Source organism: Mus caroli, unplaced genomic scaffold (assembly GCF_978045245.1).
Source record: "Mus caroli unplaced genomic scaffold, Mus_caroli_1 scaffold_7, whole genome shotgun sequence".
Lineage (NCBI taxonomy): Eukaryota > Metazoa > Chordata > Mammalia > Rodentia > Muridae > Mus > Mus caroli.
The window spans coordinates 39,066,081-39,072,930 of NW_028227262.1; positions in this window are offsets into that span (position 1 = coordinate 39,066,081).

Below are 6,850 nucleotides of genomic sequence, written 5' to 3' on the forward strand. Positions count from 1 at the left end.
TGAGATGCTTTGGGATACTCTGTTCTCTAGGATCATCCAAAATACGTGCTTAATTGCATGGGCTTGGAGCCTGGGCAACTCTATGTTAAGTCTCCCTAGGAGATTCCAATATGCAACCAGCACTAAGAAGCACAGACCTCAGCTCCCTGTAGCCTCAGTACCTAAGTGCTTTTCTTTTGGCTCCTACAAATAGACTTGTCTCGGTTGACTTCAGGGAAGCACCTTAAGCTTGGGTACAATACATGTTGCTACTTTCCTGAAGTCAGCATTTCCTCCCTCAAGACCATAGCTTTATAACAGATTCTTAAAACAGTCTTTCATCTCAGGTAAAAAATATCTTCCAAATGTGTCTTTCTCACGGGGATCTAAAGAAAGCACATAAAGCAAAATCAATTTAACTGTCTAGATAAATTGATGAAATTGATGGTATACAGGAGAGGAAACTTTTTTCTCTAAGATCTATAGTTATTAAAAGTTGACTCCTGTTCCTAAGTCCTAAATGCTTAGTAAATTAAGAGAGAAGAAAGGAGAAAGGGAGGGAGGGAGAGGGAGAGGGAGAGGGAGAGGGAGAGGGAGAGGGAGAGGGAGAGGGAGAGGGAGAGGGAGAGGGAGAGGGAGAGGGAGAGGGAGAGGGAGAGGGAGAGGGAGAGGGAGAGGGAGAGGGAGAGGGAGAGGGAGAGGGAGAGGGAGAGAGACTGAGAAGATAATGTAATTCAAATATGGAAAATGCATTATAAATTCTAATCAGAGATGTATTCTTGATTTACAAAATATTCCTTACAAAAAGCAAATTCAATAGGGTACTAGAAGAAAGACTGTCTTTTTTTGCTGCATTCCATTGGTTGAAATATGTAATGTGCTCTGTGCAAAGCATTGTGATGGAGCAAGCAAGATTCAGAGAAGGTAGGCAGAAGTGGGAAGACAAAGACAAGCTCTAAAACTTGCAAACACACTGAAAAGTTACTGGGATTGATGTGGAGGGAAAGTTTCTAAATCTTGTCACTGTTGACATTTGGGCAGGTACCTCTGTGCTGAGGAACAGGGAAAGATGTTTTATTCACTGGAGATGTCAGCAGCATCTCTGATCTCTACTCTCTAGAGACCAGTACTGCACTTTTCCAAATTGTAACAACTGGTATCTCTCTGCATAGATCTTGCCAACTACAAGTTAAAAAAAAATAAAGTTGGATCTGGAGAGTTGGATTAATGGCTAAAGTACATGCTGTACATATGTGAGGACCTAAGTTCAGATCCCCAGAATCCACATAAAATCCAGACTGATTGTGCACACCTGGAAACCCTGTATGTCTACAACAAGATGGAACACAATTTAGGAGGATCCCTGGAAGCTCAGAGGCCAGATAACTTTTAATACACTGTACTAATCAAAAAGGAAACTCTATCCTTAACAGGTAGAAGGTGAGCAACAGCACTCAGGATTGTTCTATGCAGTGGTCCAGGTATGCCAGTACTCACACATGTGGTCTAGATAGATAGATAGATAGACAGATAGACAGACAGACAGACAGACAGTCAGATAGATAGATTTTAAAAAGGAAAAAATCACCGTAATCATAAATGGCTGTGACAGAGTGACCACATAAGGATGTAGCCAACTTAGGAAGTTTTCTTCAAAAAGCTAATAATAAATATATTAATAATGATGGAAATCAATTTTAATTATTCCATCACTGTGTAGAAAACAACACAGAGACTGTTTATGGGCCCTTCTAGTCCTCATAAATCTAACAGTAGTTCATGCATGATTCATTCTGCTCATAGTTAACAAGGCTAGGATTTGATTTCACAACTGTTCTCTGGATCCATTTTTTTTCTACTGCTATTGTAAAATATCAGAAACTGGAATTGAAAAGATATATAAACCAGAGCAAGGTATCTCAATGTGTTTCAATGATGAGGCATAAATGTTCTCATATCTTATAGAAATTCTGGCCTAAAATACTAATGCACAGCTGGGGGAATGTGGAAAATGCCTGCCATACAACTGTGGGGCTGGAGCTTAGAGTTCTAGTATCCATCTAAATGCTGAGAAATTTGATGGCCCGCCTCCAATACCAGTGTTCAGGAAGCAGAGAGAATCTTTAGAGCAAGCTGATTAGCTTACACATGGTGAGCTCTGAATTCAAGTGAGAAACCCTACTTTACAATATAAGATGGGCAATAACTGAGGAAGATAAATTTTGGCTTATATGTGCATATTTACATGCATATGAGTATGCTTACATTCATACTCACACATATGTGAACCACATAACATATGCTCACATACATACACACACACACATGCACACACACACACATTTAGATACTATGTTTCCTTTTTATCTTACTTTTCATCTTACTTTTTACGAGAAAATTACAACATGTCTAAAAAAAATATCACCAATCTGGGCCCAAGGGGAGAGCAGATGTTGACATGAAGATGTCTTCTTCAGTTTCTTCTCTGCCTTATTTTATAAGGTATCTCTCACAGGATATGGACTTTGTCATATCAGCTAGGCTGGCCACCCAGATAGCCTGAAGTACTATGTGTCTATTTCTCACTGTTAGGGTCACAGTTACCACTGCACGGGCTTTTCTTTCTCTTACATGGCTTCTAGAGATCTGAACTTAGATCTGAACTTTCAAAGCAACCACCTGAAGCATTTTGCCCACTGAGCCATCTCCCCTGTCCCCAGTCTGACTTCTCTAAATTGCCTATAATTGTCCAATAGTGTCACTGATTAATTATTGCTCATTATTCATCCATTAATTGGAGGGAACATATTTTTAAGTTATTTATATACATTAAATACTTGTAGGGGTCTTAGGTTGACAATATATATGACCAAATAGATTCTCAATAAATAAAATATGTTGGATGTAATCTCAGACCTTCTGAACAGAATCCTGGAGGATCAAGAATTCAAAATAGTCCTTGGCAATAATAAATAGAGTAAAAGGCCAGTGTGACCTTATCTCAAAAATTAATAGAAGTTAGAGAAATGGCTTGGTGATTAACAGCATGTACTGTCCTTCTAGAGGATCCAAGCTTGGTCTCAGCATCCATGTTGGGCAGCTCTGGATCATCACCGCTAGCTCCAGCATGAAGGGATCTGATGCCCTCCTCTGATTTCTACAGACACTTTAATCATGTATACATTCACACACACATACACACACACACACACACACACACACATGCACACACACAAACATGCACACACACAAACACACAATATTAAAAAAATAAATATTTAAAAATATTTTAAAAATTTAAAATGAATGTTAACAAAACAAGGTAAATCATGATAGATCACACATTTATTTTAAAAATTACTGGCAGTTTTGTTTGGTTCAGATGATGGTAAATGACAGAAATAAAATACAAGAGGGGTATGTGACAGAACATTGCAGTATGTTTTTCCTTAATGAGAGTGTTGGGCAAACCTGCCATTGATGGGACATCATCTATGAGAATTCAATAATATAAAGATCTGCACTGAGAATATTCCAAGGAGGGAAACAGCAAGAATGACTGTCCTGAAGCTGCAGCAAGCTGTTAGAATCAAAACAGGTAAGGCTTATGAGGCTAATAGAGATAGATCTTGTGAATGGGGACATTTGGAAGGAAGGAAGAACCGAAGTGCACATGGTTTAGAAGTTGAAATAATGAGTGGTTTTCTGAGAGTGATAGGAAGTCAATGGAAGTCTTAAGTTCATAAAGCTTATGAACACTTTAAGAAGCTCTTGGCCACTAAGAATATTGTATAGAAGCTGGGAGTCAGAAAAGAAAGACAGATTAGGGAATAATTTCATTAGCCAAGTCTGGAGATAACACCTCAAGTGAGAATAATTAGTGTATTTGAAGAGAACCTCTGGTTTGGGACATGCTTTGGAAATGAAATCAAGTAAGCAGTCTTGTGAATGAAAAGAGTTTAGAAAGATGAACCAAAGAATTCAAAACTCCTTGGAATTTTGGCTTATGTATAAGAAATGCCATCTTTTTTCAAATGAGAAAATCTAGGAAATATCTAAAGAGGGTAAGAGGTGCACAGAAATTTATAAATAATCATGGTCTCTAATATAATTTTAATTCATAGTTGATAGTAACAATCTCAAGCGGACAGCTGTGTCCCAGATTGTAAAACATGGCAAGGCTAGAAACGGGAATTAGGAGAAAATATAATGATTACCTTGTAACCATGAGACCTGATCAACTCAGAATAACAGTAATAAACTGTAAAAATATTCTAGATTATCCTAGTGTTTGCAGTTACAACATAACCAGAAAATGAGACAAGGGAAAAGAATTTGCTGAGATCAGAGAAAAGAAAGCAAAAGGAGAAAATGTGGCAGCAACTGCCTGTCATCTACTGAGGGTTTGCAAAGTGAGCATCCTGAGTCTGAAGCAGACTGAGCTACACAGCAGGACTTTCTCCCAAAGGAAAGGAGAAAATGATGTGTTCTAAAAGCTAAATGATAATAAATATCATCACAATTCAGAAACATTTGTAGTCCTCTCAACTATCCTCTTCAAATGCTTTTCCGATTAGAAAAGTTTGCTTGACCATGGATTAAATATATGAGCATCAAGGAGAAAGTGGACCAAAACGTCTTCAAAGGAGAGGAATCTTTGGCAACCTGGAATGTCAAGGATTAATGAGTGTATGAATGATAAACGAGTGGCTTATCTTGGAGGCTGATCAACACTGAGTGATGAATCGTACATATAGAATGATCTTCGACAGAGACTATGTACATCAGAGAAAGATATGACTGACACAGTCTGCTCTATATAAACTGAGCAATGAACTCTGGGAAATGGTTGGTCCTACTTCTTACTGTCAGATAACTAATTTTCCAGTTTTATACTAACTTCTTAGTTGTGACTTCATGGTTTCTATCTGGAAATCTAGACAGCCCAACAGATACAGATACATTGACACAGAAAAAGCATAGCAATATATTGGTAGTAATGATAGCAAGCATAAAATTTTCAAGACTATACCTCATCTGGCACTCTGTTGGAAAATTCATGAACCAGGAGTTTGTCCTGGCAAGCAGTAGAGAAGGAACTAACTGTATTATCCTAATATGTTAATCAATTTGTATAGAATATAATTCACTTTAATAATGAGTGCTTCTTTTCCATTATATTTTTCTTTGAGAATTAATTATCCAAACAATTCTTCTGATAGTTTCCTTTACTCAATAAACCTTACCAATCCCTGTCTATAATCATAATATATATATTCATGTACATATATATGCATACATACAGTTCAGAATTTCTATTGTCAAGAATTTAATAAGCTTTTGATATTTATAAAGCGCTCTCATGTTTAGTTGTCTTTTTTATTTTCCCCTTTGATGTGATCAGGGATTATATATGAGTTTAGCTAAAATCAGTAAATGATTAAAAAAATACTGAAATAGGAAACTGTTAAATAAGTTTAAAAATTCTAATTAATATGCCATTTTATAAAATCTGAAATGAAAAGAAAGCTCAGAAACAGGACTTGTGGTTTTACTTTCTGCTTAGAAATTTTTGAAAAGTAAATTCAACAAAGAAAATGAATCATTTTCAAAAGTGAACTCATAACTGATAATGAATAAAATTTTTATTTTGTGGATTTTTTAATCAAGCACATGATAAAGCTTGAAAAGCAGTTGTTATAGGATGAAAAGACAGTTAAGCCCAAGTGTCTTAGCTTAGTTTTTTTTTTTTTTTTAATGGAGGTCTTTTACAAAAGTGTCTTTTAAAATAAATCTACATTTTATTTATTTTTAATTGTTTTATTTTTTACATTCCAAATGTAGACCCCTGCCCAGTTCTCCTTCCATGAGCTATTCACCACATCCCCACCCTGCAGTGCCTCTGAGAGGATGTCCACTCACCCTCTCCCAACTTACTACCACCACACTCTTTCCTGTATCCCTCATTCCTAGAGCATGAACTCTCTACAGAGTTAGGCACATCCTCTCCCACTGAGGACAAACAAGGCAGTCCTCTGCTATAAATGTGCCAGAGATCACTGACCAGCTCTTGGACCTCTCTTCAGTTGGTGGCTTAAGGTCTGTGATCTCCCAGGGGTCCCACTTAGTTGATACTGTTGGTCTTCCTAATGGGGTTGCCATCCCCTTCAACTCCTTCAGTCCTTCCCCTAATTCTTGCATAGGGGTCCTTGTTCTCAGTCCAATGGTTGGCTGTAAATATCTGCATCTGTCTCAGTAAGGTTCTGGTAGAACCTCTTATTGGACAGCCATACTAGGCTCCTGTTTTTAATTACAACATGGCATCAGTAATAATGTCAGGGTTTAGTTCCTGCCCAAGGGATAAATCCCAAGTTGGGCCCTTCACTCTATATCCTTTTCTTCAATCTCTGTTCAACTTTTGTCTCTGCATTTTCTTTAGACAGAAAAAATTTGGGGTCAAAAAAAATTGAAGGTAGATTAGAGATTCCATCTCTCCACTGGGGGCCTTGTCTATATACTGGAGATAGTCTCTTCAGGTTCCATCTCCCCACTGTTGGGCATTTTGGCTAATGCCATCCCCATTAAATCCTGGGGACCTCTCACATCCCAGGTTTCTAGGACTTTCTAGAAGTTTCACCACCCCCCACCTCCAGCAGGGGCATATTTGCATTCATTCTCCTGGCTCTCTGGGATTCTCTCCTCTACCCCAGACCTTATACTTTTCCTTTCCCACTCCCCTCTCTACACCACCACCTGACCCTTCCTTCCTCTGCCTCCTTGATTATTTTCTTCCTTTAATTGTGATTAAAGCATCCTTATTTGAGCCTTCCTTCTTGGTAACTTCTTCAGGCCTGTGTGTTATAACATGAGT